The sequence below is a fragment of the Arachis ipaensis genome, chromosome B1, assembly GCF_059453495.1.
Source record: "Arachis ipaensis isolate K30076 ecotype BB chromosome B1, ASM5945349v1, whole genome shotgun sequence".
NCBI classification, from domain to species: domain Eukaryota; kingdom Viridiplantae; phylum Streptophyta; class Magnoliopsida; order Fabales; family Fabaceae; genus Arachis; species Arachis ipaensis.
In genome coordinates this window covers 80,108,391-80,124,365 of record NC_142436.1, presented here as the reverse complement: position 1 = coordinate 80,124,365, position 15,975 = coordinate 80,108,391, and positions in this window count along the sequence as shown.

Below are 15,975 nucleotides of genomic sequence, written 5' to 3'. Positions count from 1 at the left end.
GGCGAGCCGTAATGGCCTCATCTTTGGCAAGCTCCTTCGGTTTTTTTCACAGTTTTTTTCCAGATTCTTTTTCCGTTATTTTTTTTTTTTTTTTTTTACATTCTGCTGACCCTCGTTCTTTAAATGACGCTATCCCGAGGAGGACACCTAAAGGCGAGCTGTATGGCATCATCTTTGGCAAGCTCCTTCGGTTTTTTTCACAGTTTTTTTCCAGATTCTTTTTCCGTTATATTTATATATATATATATATATATATATATATATTTTTTATATTCTGCTGACCCTCGTTCTTTAAATGACGCTATCCCGAGGAGGACACTTAAAGGCGAGCCGTATGGCCTCATCTTTGGCAAGCTCCTCCGGTTTTTTCACAGTTTTTTTACAGATTTTTTTTCGGTTTTTTTTTTTTTTTTTAACGTTCTGCTGACCCTCGTTCTTTAAATTACGCTATCCCGAGGAGGACACCTAAAGACGAGCCGTAATTGCCTCATCTTTGGCAAGCTCCTTCGGTTTTTTTCACAGTTTTTTTCCAGATTCTTTTTCCGTTTTTTTTTTTTTTTTTTTTTTTTTTTTTTTTTTACGTTCTGCTGACCCTCGTTCTTTAAATTACGCTATCCCGAGGAGGACACCTAAAGGCGAGCCGTAATGGGCTCATCTTTGGCAAGCTCCTTCGGTTTTTTTCACAGTTTTTTTCCAGATTTTTTTCCCTTTTTCCTTTTTTTTTTCTTTTTTTTTTACGTTCTGCTGACCCTCGTTCTTTAAATTACGCTATCCCGAGGAGGAGGACACCTAAAGGCGAGCCGTAATGGTCTCATCTTTGGCAAGCTCCTTCGGTTTTTTTCACAGTTTTTATCCAGATTCTTTTTCCGTTTTTTTTTTTTTTTTTTTTTTTTTTTTTTTTTTTTTACGTTCTGCTGACCCTCGTTCTTTAAATTACGCTATCCCGAGGAGGACACCTAAAGGCGTGCCGTAATGGCCTCATCTTTGGCAAGCTCCTTCGGTTTTTTTCACAGTTTTTTTCCAGATTTTTTTTCTGTTTTTTTTTTTTTTACGTTCTGCTGACCCTCGTTCTTTAAATTACGCTATCCCGAGGAGGACACCTAAAGGCGAGCCGTAATGGGCTCATCTTTGGCAAGCTCCTTCGGTTTTTTTCACAGTTTTTTTCCAGATTCTTTTTCCGTTATTTTTTTTTTTTTTACATTCTGCTGACCCTCGTTCTTTAAATGACGCTATCCCGAGGAGGACACCTAAAGGCGAGCCGTATGGTCTCATCTTTGGCAAGCTCCTTCGGTTTTTTTCACAGTTTTTTTTCCAGAATCTTTTTCCGTTTTTTTTTTTTTTTTTTTTTTTTTTTTTTTTTTATACGTTCTGCTGACCCTCGTTCTTTAAATTACGCTATCCCGAGGAGGACACCTAAAGGCGAGCCGTAATGGCCTCATCTTTGGCAAGCTCTTTCGGTTTTTTTCACAGTTTTTTTTCCAGATTTTTTTCCCTTTTTCCCTTTTTTTTTTTTTTTTTTTACGTTCTGCTGACCCTCGTTCTTTAAATTACGCTATCCCGAGGAGGACACCTAAAGGCGAGCCGTAATGGCCTCATCTTTGGCAAGCTCCTTCGGTTTTTTTCACAGTTTTTTTCCAGATTCTTTTTCCGTTATTTTTTATTTTTATTTTTTTTTCTTTTTTTTTTACGTTCTGCTGACCCTCGTTCTTTAAATTACGCTATCCCGAGGAGGACACCTAAAAGCGAGCCGTAATGGTCTCATCTTTGGCAAGCTCCTTCGGTTTTTGTCACAGTTTTTTTCCAGATTCTTTTTCCGTTTTTTTTTTTTTTTTTACGTTCTGCTGACCCTCGTTCTTTAAATGATGCTATCCCGAGGAGGACAACTAAAGACGAGCCGTAATGGCCTCATCTTTGGCAAGCTCCTTCGGTTTTTTTCACAGTTTTTTTCCAGATTCTTTTTCCGTTTTTTTTTTTTTTTTTTTATTACGTTCTGTTGACCCTCGTTCTTTAAATTACGCTATCCCGAGGAGGACACCTAAAGGCGAGCCGTAATGGCCTCATCTTTGGCAAGCTCCTTCGGTTTTTTTCACAGTTTTTTTCCAGATTTTTTTCCCTTTTTCCTTTTTTTTTTTTTACGTTCTGCTGACCCTCGTTCTTTAAATTACGCTATCCCGAGGAGGACACCTAAAGGCGAGCCGTAATGGTCTCATCTTTGGCAAGCTCCTTCGGTTTTTTTCACAGTTTTTTTCCAGATTCTTTATCTGTTTTTTTTTTTTTTTTTTTTTTTTTTTTTTTTTTTTTACGTTCTGCTGACCCTCGTTCTTTAAATTACGCTATCCCGAGGAGGACACCTAAAGGCGAGCCGTAATGGCCTCATCTTTGGCAAGCTCCTTCGGTTTTTTTCACAGTTTTTTTCCAGATTTTTTTTTCGTTTTTTTTTTTTTACGTTCTGCTGACCTTCGTTCTTTAAATTACGCTATCCCGAGGAGGACACCTAAAGGCGAGCCGTAATGGCCTCATCTTTGGCAAGCTCCTTCGGTTTTTTTCACAGTTTTTTTCCAGATTCTTTTTCCGTTATTTTTTTTTTTTTACATTCTGCTGACCCTCGTTCTTTAAATGACGCTATCCCGAGGAGGACACCTAAAGGCGAGCCATATGGTCTCATCTTTGGCAAGCTCCTTCGGTTTTTTTCACAGTTTTTTTCCAGATTCTTTTTCCGTTTTTTTTTTTTTTTTTTTTTTTTACGTTCTGCTGACCCTCGTTCTTTAAATTACGCTATCCCGAGGAGGACACCTAAAAGCGAGCCGTAATGGTCTCATCTTTGGCAAGCTCCTTCGGTTTTTGTCACAGTTTTTTTCCAGATTCTTTTTCCGTTTTTTTTTTTTTTTTTTTTACGTTCTGCTGACCCTCGTTCTTTAAATGACGCTATCCCGAGGAGGACACCTAAAGGCGAGCCGTATGGCCTCATCTTTGGCAAGCTCCTTCGGTTTTTTTCACAGTTTTTTTCCAGATTCTTTTTCCGTTATTTTTTTTTTATTACGTTCTGCTGACCCTCGTTCTTTAAATTACGCTATCCCGAGGAGGACACCTAAAGGCGAGCCGTAATGGCCTCATCTTTGGCAAGCTCCTTCGGTTTTTTTCGCAGTTTTTTTCCAGATTTTTTTCCCTTTTTCCTTTTTTTTTTCTTTGTTTTTTTACGTTCTGCTGACCCTCGTTCTTTAAATTACGCTATCCCGAGGAGGAGGACACCTAAAGGCGAGCCGTAATGGTCTCATCTTTGGCAAGCTCCTTCGGTTTTTTTCACAGTTTTTTTCCAGATTCTTTTTCCGTTTTTTTTTTTTTTTTTTTTTTTTTTTTTTTTTTTTTTTACGTTCTGCTGACCCTCGTTCTTTAAATTACGCTATCCCGAGGAGGACACCTAAAGGCGAGCCGTAATGGCCTCATCTTTGGCAAGCTCCTTCGGTTTTTTTCACAGTTTTTTTCCAGATTTTTTTTCCGTTTTTTTTTTTTTTTACGTTCTGCTGACCTTCGTTCTTTAAATTACGCTATCCCGAGGAGGACACCTAAAGGCGAGCCGTAATGGCCTCATCTTTGGCAAGCTCCTTCGGTTTTTTTCACAGTTTTTTTCCAGATTCTTTTTCCGTTATTTTTTTTTTTTTTACATTCAGCTGACCCTCGTTCTTTAAATGACGCTATCCCGAGGAGGACACCTAAAGGCGAGCCGTATGGTCTCATCTTTGGCAAGCTCCTTCGGTTTTTTTCACAGTTTTTTTCCAGATTCTTTTTCCGTTTTTTTTTTTTCTTTTTTTTTTTTTTTTTTTTTACGTTCTGCTGACCCTCGTTCTTTAAATTACGCTATCCCGAGGAGGACACCTAAAGGCGAGCCGTAATGGCCTCATCTTTGGCAAGCTCCTTCGGTTTTTTCACAGTTTTTTTCCAGATTCTTTTTCCGTTATTTTTTATTTTTATTTTTTTTTTCTTTTTTTTTTTTACGTTCTGCTGACCCTCGTTCTTTAAATTACGCTATCCCGAGGAGGACACCTAAAAGCGAGCCGTAATGGTCTCATCTTTGGCAAGCTCCTTCGGTTTTTGTCACAGTTTTTTTCCAGATTCTTTTTCCGTTTTTTTTTTTTTTTTTTACGTTCTGCTGACCCTCGTTCTTTAAATGATGCTATCCCGAGGAGGACAACTAAAGACGAGCCGTAATGGCCTCATCTTTGGCAAGCTCCTTCGGTTTTTTTCACAGTTTTTTTCCAGATTCTTTTTCCGTTTTTTTTTTTTTTTTTTTATTACGTTCTGTTGACCCTCGTTCTTTAAATTACGCTATCCCGAGGAGGACACCTAAAGGCGAGCCGTAATGGCCTCATCTTTGGCAAGCTCCTTCGGTTTTTTTCACAGTTTTTTTCCAGATTTTTTTCCCTTTTTCCTTTTTTTTTTTTTTTACGTTCTGCTGACCCTCGTTCTTTAAATTACGCTATCCCGAGGAGGACACCTAAAGGCGAGCCGTAATGGTCTCATCTTTGGCAAGCTCCTTCGGTTTTTTTCACAGTTTTTTTCCAGATTCTTTATCTTTTTTTTTTTTTTTTTTTTTTACGTTCTGCTGACCCTCATTCTTTAAATGACGCTATCCCGAGGAGGACACCTAAAGGCGAGCCGTAATGGCCTCATCTTTGGCAAGCTCCTTCGGTTTTTTTCACAGTTTTTTTCCAAATTTTTTTTCCGTTTTTTTTTTTTTTTTTTACGTTCTGCTGACCCTCGTTCTTTAAATTACGCTATCCCGAGGAGGACACCTAAAGGCGAGCCGTAATGGCCTCATCTTTGGCAAGCTCCTTCGGTTTTTTTCACAGTTTTTTTCCAGATTCTTTTTCCGTTATTTTTTTTTCTTTTTTTTTTTTTTTTTACATTCTGCTGACCCTCGTTCTTTAAATGTCGCTATCCCGAGGAGGACACCTAAAGGCGAGCCGTATGGCCTCATCTTTGGCAAGCTCCTTCGGTGTTTTTCACAGTTTTTTTCCAGATTCTTCTTCCGTTTTTTTTTTTTTTTTTTTTTTTTTTTTTTTTTTTTACGTTCTGCTGACCCTCGTTCTTTAAATTACGCTATCCCGAGGAGGACACCTAAAGGCGAGCCGTAATGGCCTCATCTTTGGCAAGCTCCTTCGGGTTTTTTCACAGTTTTTTTCCAGATTCTTTTTCCGTTATTTTTTATTTTTTTTTCTTTTTTTTTTTTACGTTCTGCTGACCCTCGTTCTTTAAATTACGCTATCCCGAGGAGGACACCTAAAGGCGAGCCGTAATGGCCTCATCTTTGGCAAGCTCCTTCGGTTTTTTTCACAGTTTTTTTCCTGATTCTTTTTCTGTTTTTTTTTTTTTTTTTTTTTTACATTCTGGTGACCCTCGTTCTTTAAATGACGCTATCCCGAGGAGGACACCTAAAGGCGAGCCGTATGGCATCATCTTTGGCAAGCTTCTTCGGTTTTTTTCACAGTTTTTTTCCAGATTCTTTTTCCGTTATTTTTTTTTTTTTACATTCTGCTGACCCTCGTTCTTTAAATGACGCTATCCCGAGGAGGACACCTAAAGGCGAGCCGTATGGCCTCATCTTTGGCAAGCTCCTCCGGTTTTTTCACAGTTTTTTTACAGATTTTTTTCCGTTTGTTTTTTTTTTTTTAACGTTCTGCTGACCCTCGTTCTATAAATTACGCTATCCCGAGGAGGACACCTAAAGACGAGCCGTAATGGCCTCATCTTTGGCAAGCTCCTTCGGTTTTTTTCACAGTTTTTTTCCAGATTCTTTTTCCGTTTTTTTTTTTTTTTTTTTTTTTTTTTTTTTTTTTTACGTTCTGCTGACCCTCGTTTTTTAAATTACGCTATCCCGAGGAGGACACCTAAAGGCGAGCCGTAATGGCCTCATCTTTGGCAAGCTCCTTCGATTTTTTTCACAGTTTTTTTCCAGATTTTTTTCCCTTTTTCCTTTTTTTTTTTCTTTTTTTTTTACGTTCTGCTGACCCTCGTTCTTTAAATTACGCTATCCCGAGGAGGACACCTAAAGGCGAGCCGTAATGGTCTCATCTTTGGCAAGCTCCTTCGGTTTTTTTCACAATTTTTTTCCAGATTCTTATTCCGTTTTTTTTTTTTTTTTTTTTTTTTTTTTTTTTTAACGTTCTGCTGACCCTCGTTCTTTAAATTACGCTATCCCGAGGAGGAAACCTAAAGGCGAGCCGTAATGGCCTCATCTTTGGCAAGCTCCTTCGGTTTTTTTCACAGTTTTTTTCCAGATTTTTTTTCCGTTTTTTTTTTTTTTTATTTTACGTTCTGCTGACCCTCGTTCTTTAAATTACGCTATCCCGAGGAGGACACCTAAAGGCGAGCCGTAATGGCCTCATCTTTGGCAAGCTCCTTCGGTTTTTTTCACAGTTTTTTTCCAGATTCTTTTTCCGTTATTTTTTTTTTTTTTTTACATTCTGCTGACCCTCGTTCTTTAAATGACGCTATCCCGAGGAGGACACCTAAAGGCGAGCCGTATGGTCTCATCTTTGGCAAGCTCCTTCGGTTTTTTTCACAGTTTTTTTCCAGATTCTTTTTCCGTTTTTTTTTTTATTTTATTTTACGTTCTGCTGACCCTCGTTCTTTAAATTACGCTATCCCGAGGAGGACACCTAAAGGCGAGCCGTAATGGCCTCATCTTTGGCAAGCTCCTTCGGTTTTTTTCACAGTTTTTTTCCAGATTCTTTTTCCGTTATTTTTTTTTTTTTTACATTCTGCTGACCCTCGTTCTTTAAATGACGCTATCCTGAGGAGGACACCTAAAGGCGAGCCGTATGGCCTCATCTTTGGCAAGCTCCTTCGGTTTTTTTCACAGTTTTTTTCCAGATTTTTTTCCGTTTTTTTTTTTTTTTTTATTACGTTCTGCTGACCCTCGTTCTTTAAATTACGCTATCCCGAGGAGGACACCTAAAGGCGAGCCGTAATGGCCTCATCTTTGGCAAGCTCCTTCGGTTTTTTTCACAGTTTTTTTCCAGATTCTTTTTCCGTTTTTTTTTTTTTTTTTTTTTTTTTACGTTCTGCTGACCCTCGTTCTTTAAATTACGCTATCCCGAGGAGGACACCTAAAGGCGAGCCGTAATGGCCTCATCTTTGGCAAGCTCCTTCGGTTTTTTTCACAGTTTTTTTCCAGATTCTTTTTCCGTTATTTTTTTTTTTTTTACATTCTGCTGACCCTCGTTCTTTAAATGACGCTATCCCGAGGAGGACACCTAAAGGCGAGCCGTATGGCCTCATCTTTGTCAAGCTCCTCCGGTTTTTTCACAGTTTTTTTACAGATTTTTTTCCGTTTTTTTTTTTTTTTTTTTTTTTATTAACGTTCTGCTGACCCTCGTTCTTTAAATGACGCTATCCCGAGAAGGACACCTAAAGGCGAGCCGTAATGGCCTCATCTTTGGCAAGCTCCTTCTGTTTTTTTCACAGTTTTTTTCCAGATTTTTTTTCCGTTTTTTTTTTTTTTTTTTTTTTTTTTTTTTTTTTTACGTTCTGCTGACCCTCGTTCTTTAAATTACGCTATCCCGAGGAGGACACCTAAAGGCGAGCCGTAATGGCCTCATCTTTGGCAAGCTCCTTCGGTTTTTTTCACAGTTTTTTTCCAGATTCTTTTTCCGTTATTATTATTTTTTTTTTTTTTTTTTTTTTTTTTTTTTTACATTCTGCTGACCCTCGTTCTTTAAATGACGCTATCCCGAGGAGGACACCTAAAGGCGAGCCGTATGGCCTCATCTTTGTCAAGCTCCTCCGGTTTTTTCACAGTTTTTTTACAGATTTTTTTCCGTTTTTTTTTTTTTTTTTTTTTTTATTAACGTTCTGCTGACCCTCGTTCTTTAAATGACGCTATCCCGAGAAGGACACCTAAAGGCGAGCCGTAATGGCCTCATCTTTGGCAAGCTCCTTCTGTTTTTTTCACAGTTTTTTTCCAGATTTTTTTTCCGTTTTTTTTTTTTTTTTTTTTTTTTACGTTCTGCTGACCCTCGTTCTTTAAATTACGCTATCCCGAGGAGGACACCTAAAGGCGAGCCGTAATGGCCTCATCTTTGGCAAGCTCCTTCGGTTTTTTTCACAGTTTTTTTCCAGATTCTTTTTCCGTTATTATTATTATTATTTTTTTTTTTTTTTTTTTTTTACATTCTGCTGACCCTCGTTCTTTAAATGACGCTATCCCGAGGAGGACACCTAAAGGCGAGCCGTATGGCATCATCTTTGGCAAGCTTCTTCGGTTTTTTTCACAGTTTTTTTCCAGATTCTTTTTCCGTTATATATATATATATATATATATATATATATATATATATATATATATATTTACATTCTGCTGACCCTCGTTCTTTAAATGACGCTATCCCGAGGAGGACACCTAAAGGCGAGCCGTATGGCCTCATCTTTGGCAAGCTCCTCCGGTTTTTTCACAGTTTTTTTACAGATTTTTTTCCGGTTTTTTTTTTTTTTTTTAACGTTCTGCTAACCCTCGTTCTATAAATTACGCTATCCCGAGGAGGACACCTAAAGACGAGCCGTAATGGCCTCATCTTTGGCAAGCTCCTTCGGTTTTTTTCACAGTTTTTTTCCAGATTCTTTTTCCGTTTTTTTTTTTTTTTTTTTTTTTTTTTTTTTACGTTCTGCTGACCCTCGTTCTTTAAATTACGCTATCCCGAGGAGGACACCTAAAGGCGAGCCGTAATGGCCTCATCTTTGGCAAGCTTCTTCGGTTTTTTTCACAGTTTTTTTCCAGATTTTTTTCCCTTTTTCCTTTTTTTTTTCTTTTTTTTTTTACGTTCTGCTGACCCTCGTTCTTTAAATTACGCTATCCCGAGGAGGACACCTAAAGGCGAGCCGTAATGGTCTCATCTTTGGCAAGCTCCTTCGGTTTTTTTCACAGTTTTTTTCCAGATTCTTTTTCCGTTTTTTTTTTTTTTTTTTTTTTTTTTTATACGTTCTGCTGACCCTCGTTCTTTAAATTACGCTATCCCGAGGAGGAATCCAAAAGGCGAGCCGTAATGGCCTCATCTTTGGCAAGCTCCTTCGGTTTTTTTCACAGTTTTTTTCCAGATTTTTTTTCCGTTTTTTTTTTATTTTTTTTTATTTTACGTTCTGCTGACCCTCGTTCTTTAAATTACGCTATCCCGAGGAGGACACCTAAAGGCGAGCCGTAATGGCCTCATCTTTGGCAAGCTCCTTCGGTTTTTTTCACAGTTTTTTTCCAGATTTTTTTTCCGTTTTTTTTTTTATTATTTTACGTTCTGCTGACCCTCGTTCTTTAAATTACGCTATCCCGAGGAGGACACCTAAAGGCGAGCCGTAATGGCCTCATCTTTGGCAAGCTCCTTCGGTTTTTTTCACAGTTTTTTTCCAGATTCTTTTTCCGTTATTTTTTTTTTTTTTTACATTCTGCTGACCCTCGTTCTTTAAATGACGCTATCCCGAGGAGGACACCTAAAGGCGAGCCGTATGGTCTCATCTTTGGCAAGCTCCTTCGGTTTTTTTCACAGTTTTTTTCCAGATTCTTTTTCCGTTTTTTTTTTTATTTTATTTTACGTTCTGCTGACCCTCGTTCTTTAAATTACGCTATCCCGAGGAGGACACCTAAAGGCGAGCCGTAATGGCCTCATCTTTGGCAAGCTCCTTCGGTTTTTTTCACAGTTTTTTTCCAGATTCTTTTTCCGTTATTTTTTTTTTTTTTACATTCTGCTGACCCTCGTTCTTTAAATGACGCTATCCTGAGGAGGACACCTAAAGGCGAGCCGTATGGCCTCATCTTTGGCAAGCTCCTTCGGTTTTTTTCACAGTTTTTTTCCAGATTTTTTTCCGTTTTTTTTTTTTTTTTATTACGTTCTGCTGACCCTCGTTCTTTAAATTACGCTATCCCGAGGAGGACACCTAAAGGCGAGCCGTAATGGCCTCATCTTTGGCAAGCTCCTTCGGTTTTTTTCACAGTTTTTTTCCAGATTCTTTTTCCGTTTTTTTTTTTTTTTTTATTTTACGTTCTGCTGACCCTCGTTCTTTAAATTACGCTATCCCGAGGAGGACACCTAAAGGCGAGCCGTAATGGCCTCATCTTTGGCAAGCTCCTTCGGTTTTTTTCACAGTTTTTTTCCAGATTCTTTTTCCGTTATTTTTTTTTTTTTACATTCTGCTGACCCTCGTTCTTTAAATGACGCTATCCCGAGGAGGACACCTAAAGGCGAGCCGTATGGCCTCATCTTTGTCAAGCTCCTCCGGTTTTTTCACAGTTTTTTTACAGATTTTTTTCCGTTTTTTTTTTTTTTATTAACGTTCTGCTGACCCTCGTTCTTTAAATGACGCTATCCCGAGAAGGACACCTAAAGGCGAGCCGTAATGGCCTCATCTTTGGCAAGCTCCTTCTGTTTTTTTCACAGTTTTTTTCCAGATTTTTTTTCCGTTTTTTTTTTTTTTTTTTTTTTTTTTTTTTTTTTTTAACGTTCTGCTGACCCTCGTTCTTTAAATTACGCTATCCCGAGGAGGACACCTAAAAGCGAGCCGTAATTGCCTCATCTTTGGCAAGCTCCTTCGGTTTTTTTCACAGTTTTTTTCCAGATTCTTTTTCCGTTATTATTATTATTATTTTTTTTTTTTTTTTTTTTTTTTTACATTCTGCTGACCCTCGTTCTTTAAATGACGCTATCCCGAGGAGGACACCTAAAGGCGAGCCGTATGGCCTCATCTTTGTCAAGCTCCTCCGGTTTTTTCACAGTTTTTTTACAGATTTTTTTCCGTTTTTTTTTTTTTTTTTTTTTATTAACGTTCTGCTGACCCTCGTTCTTTAAATGACGCTATCCCGAGAAGGACACCTAAAGGCGAGCCGTAATGGCCTCATCTTTGGCAAGCTCCTTCTGTTTTTTTCACAGTTTTTTTCCAGATTTTTTTTCCGTTTTTTTTTTTTTTTTTTTTTTTACGTTCTGCTGACCCTCGTTCTTTAAATTACGCTATCCCGAGGAGGACACCTAAAGGCGAGCCGTAATGGCCTCATCTTTGGCAAGCTCCTTCGGTTTTTTTCACAGTTTTTTTCCAGATTCTTTTTCCGTTATTATTATTATTATTTTTTTTTTTTTTTTTTTACATTCTGCTGACCCTCGTTCTTTAAATGACGCTATCCCGAGGAGGACACCTAAAGGCGAGCCGTATGGCATCATCTTTGGCAAGCTTCTTCGGTTTTTTTCACAGTTTTTTTCCAGATTCTTTTTCCGTTATATATATATATATATATATATATATATATATATATATATATATATATATATATATATATATATATATATATATATATATATATTTTTACATTCTGCTGACCCTCGTTCTTTAAATGACGCTATCCCGAGGAGGACACCTAAAGGCGAGCCGTATGGCCTCATCTTTGGCAAGCTCCTCCGGTTTTTTCACAGTTTTTTTACAGATTTTTTTCCGGTTTTTTTTTTTTTTTTTTAACGTTCTGCTAACCCTCGTTCTATAAATTACGCTATCCCGAGGAGGACACCTAAAGACGAGCCGTAATGGCCTCATCTTTGGCAAGCTCCTTCGGTTTTTTTCACAGTTTTTTTCCAGATTTTTTTTCCGTTTTTTTTTTATTTTTTTTTATTTTACGTTCTGCTGACCCTCGTTCTTTAAATTACGCTATCCCGAGGAGGACTGATGAGATATTTTGATGAGAAACGAATTTCTACCAAAACACCCAAAACTAACCGGCAAGTGTACCGGGTCGTATCAAGTAATAAAAACTCACGGAAGTGAGGTCGATCCCACAGGGATTGAAGGATTGAGCAATTTTAGTTTAGTGGTTGATTTAGTCAAGCGAATCAAGTGTTGGTTGGGTGATTTGTGATTTGCAGAATGTAAATTGCATGAAATTAAAGAGAGCGGGAAAGTAAATTGCTGAAACTTAAAGGACAAGAAATTAAATGACAGAAACTTAAAGTGCAAGAAATGTAAATTACAGAATCTTAAAGTGCAAGAAATGTAAATTGCTTGAAAAGTAAAGGGGATTGGGATGAGGATTTGCAGAATTTAAACAAGGGAAAACTAAATTGCATCAAACAGAAGAGGAAAAGGGAGTTGGGATTGAACCGGATCTTATAACAGCAAAGTAAATGAACAATGAAAGCATTAAACAGAGAATTGAAATGAGAATTTAGATCTCAGGACCCAGAGACTAGAAAACCAAGTCTAGATCTCAATGCCTTCCTAGATCCCACAAGAACAATAGCAAGGAACTTGTAAATTGCAAAGAAAAGAGATGAAGATCAAGTAACAGAAACAGAAATGCTAATTCAATTAACAGTAAAGGAAACAGAGAGATCCAAGATTGAGATTGAAACAGAATTTCTTCAATTCTCCAATCCAAGATCCAAGACAAAAGTCAAATGAAATTGAAAGCAATGAAAGCAAGAAATTAAAGTTCACTCAAGTTCAAAAGCTCTTCGAAAACTATTATGAAAATTCTAAAAGGAAAGCTCTAAAAGAAAACTCTCCAGCAAAATGCTCCCTAAACAAATTGAATTCTATCCTATTTATACACTTTCCAAAATGATCTTCAAGCCTTGAGTTGGGCCTTTGTTCTTGGTGGAATTGGGTTGAAAGAGGCCTTGGTTGATTGCTCTTGAAGATTGAAGAAGAACCGAAGTGAACCAATTGAACCGGAAATGGAGTTAGCCAACGTTGGTCTTCAACGTTAGGGTCAAAGTTAGGGGTCTAACTTTGACCCTAACTTTTCATATCAGCAAACCACATTCTTCTGGTTTAGACGTTGGCGCCAACGTTAGGGGTCTAACTTTGACCCTAACGTTGGCCTTGCTTGGTATGATTGGTGCCAACGTTAGCCTCCACGTTAGGGGGCTAACGTTGGCGCAAACGTTGCCTACTCCCCCATTGTGATTTAAGTGCCAACGTTAGCCTCCAAGTTAGGGGGCTAACGTTGGCGCAAACGTTGGTAGCCCAGGGAGAAACTCTCAAGTTCCAACGTTAGCCTCCAAGTTAGGGGGCTAACGTTGGAGCTAACGTTGGCTACTTCCAAAGAGTGATTCATATGCCCAACGTTAGCCTCCAAGTTAGGGGGCTAACGTTGGGGCTAACTTCATGCAACCCGGTTCAATTTTCACTTATTCCATTGTCCTCTCTTCACTCCTAGCCATTCCTCTTTGCTTCAACCTTTCTCCAAGCCTTCTTCACCTATCATTGATCAACCAAACTAATCAAAGTTTTGCTCAAAATCATGAGGTATTCAATCTTCCACAATATGCAACAAATATAGTTCAAAACCTCATGAAATGGCATGAATTCACATATGGTTGGTTCAATCAAGGGAAACATGAAAATCTACTCAATTAGCTTGCTTGTAGCTTAAGAAAGTGCATAATTCTAATGAAAACAAAAGAAAAAGACTAGCTAAAATGGGCTAAGATGACTTGTCATCACAACACCAAACTTAAAGCTTGCTTGTCCCCAAGCAAGAAATGAATTTATTAAGAAGAAAGAATGAAATGGAAGAGGAAGTTCATGCTAGCAAAGTGTTATTGATAGTTCATGGGGTTTTATGTGGATATGCAAATGCTCACTTCTTATTGACTCCTAGGCCTAGAAAGTTTCCTTCAAGTTTCAAGTGACATACTGCTATGACCTCTCATTATTCCTTTATCCTTGGCTATTACTTTATTCAAAAGCTTTATTTGAGTGTCATGTGTAGCAAGTTCATTTTCTTTTTATACTTGACACATTATTCACCATAGACACTTGGCTCACATTCCTTCTTAAAACATTGATGCCCAGCACCTCTTTGGGCTACTAAATGCTTTGTAGTTAGGTTGCTCTTGATAGTGGATTTTCAGCTGATGATCCCGGGTTAGTTAACCCAAGTCACCAAGTGTTGAGGCACTCCTAAGAGCTTACTAATCCAAGCAGATCCTAGTACAAAAACATCACAGGCATATATTTCAGAGTTCAAGCTATTGGTGTCCAGCTTTATTTCTTTTTGTTTTTCTTTTGTTTTGCCACCTTTTAGCTTTCTTTGTTCTTTCTTTCTTTTTTTTGTTTTTCTTTCTAACCAAGGAATTCTATTCAATTGAGATTCATAGACAATAGGCCACTCTCTACTTAGAAGGAGATATCTTAGCTCTTTATTCACTAAAGTGAGTTATAATGCAATCACACACACCACCACTTACTTTTATTCCACTTCTAACTAACAGAGACCATTTCACTTTACATTCAAACTGTTCTTTTATTAAATTTAAAGATGCAGGGGACAACACATACTTCTTGTTAAGTGAAAATGAACACACAAGCCAACACATAAAAAACCAGCCTACAAAAACATAATTGATGCATACTACACTAACAGTTTCTGTTAAAATGGGCATATTCATACTTCCAAATTTGAGCAATTCAATACTGATGGAGTTAAATGACAATACAACCTCTTGGTGGCTCCTTCTTCTTTCATCTCAGCTAATGGTGAGTAGTCCTCCCATAAGAGTGATTGATTTTCTGCAGTGTTAATGGAAGTTGCTTGTTTCTCAAGCCCTTATGTGATTTGTTAGTGTGCAAGACTTTCTTGTAGGCGTTTGAACTTACTTTGGTGTGTGAACACCAAACTCAGTCTCTTGCCATGTTTCTTATCCATAACCATATGTGAAAGCTTAAATCTTCGCTAAAGGTAATAAAATTGAAAACTAGAAACAGACAATGCTTAAATGATTTGTCAGATTGCTTGGAGCTGGTAGCTCTTTATATAGAAAGTGAGAATGTGCTTTTAAGTAAGATTTTGGTGGAACACCAAACTTAGAATCCTTCATTCTCCCTTAATATGTTTTGGTGTGAAACACCAAACTTAGCTCCTTGCAATACATACTACTCATTTAACCTTTTTATTGAACTAACTATGAAAGAAAAGTACCTCCGGTTGGGTTGCCTCCCAACAAGCGCTCTTTTATTGTCACTAGCTTGACATCTTTCAATTCTTTTTAAGAGGGCTGTAGGTGTTGAACCTCTTTTTCCTTAACCCATTGTCCTCCTAAGTACAACTTTGCTCTGTGCCCATTCACAGTGAATTGATTCTTTGTTGCCTCATCTAGCAGTTCAATATTCCCATAGGGAAAAATCTTTGTCACCAAGTATGGGCCAGTCCACTTAGACTTCAGTTTGCCAGGGAAGATTTTAAGCCTTGAATTATACAGGAGTACTTGTTGTCCAGGCTTGAATTCCTTCTTTGTGATCTTCTTGTCATGCCACTTCTTAGCTTTCTCCTTGTATATCTTCGCATTTTCATAAGCTTCCAGTCTGAATTCATCCAGTTCATTTAGTTGTAACAACCTTTTTTCTCCTGCAGCTTGGGGGTCAAGGTTGAGGAGTTTAGTGGCCCAAAAAGCTCTATGTTCAAGCTCTACAGGGAGGTGGCAGGATTTGCCATACAATAGCTGAAAGGGTGACTTGCCAATAGGAGTTTTAAAAGCTGTCCTATATGCCCACAGTGCATCCTCTAGCTTTCTAGCCCAATCCTTTCTTGTGATTCCCACTGTTTTCTCTAGGATCTTCTTTAATTCTCTATTTGCAAGTTCAGCTTGGCCGTTAGTCTGAGGGTGGTAGGGTGTGGCTACTTTGTGAATTACTCCATATTTGTGAAGGAGTTTCTCCATTTGTTTGTTGCAAAAGTGACTACCACCATCACTAATAAGACTTTTGGGCACTCCAAACCTAGTGAAGATGTGCTTTTTGAGGAATTGGAGGACGATCTGTGCATCACAGGTGGTTGTGGCTATAGCTTCTACCCATTTTGAGACATATTCCACTGCTACCAGGATGTATCTAAAAGAATAGGAAGGAGGAAAAGGCCCCATGAAATCAATTCCCCACAGATCGAACAATTCTAATTCCAAGATAAAATTTTGAGGCATCTCATTCCTTCTTGTTAATCCTCCTGCTTTCTGG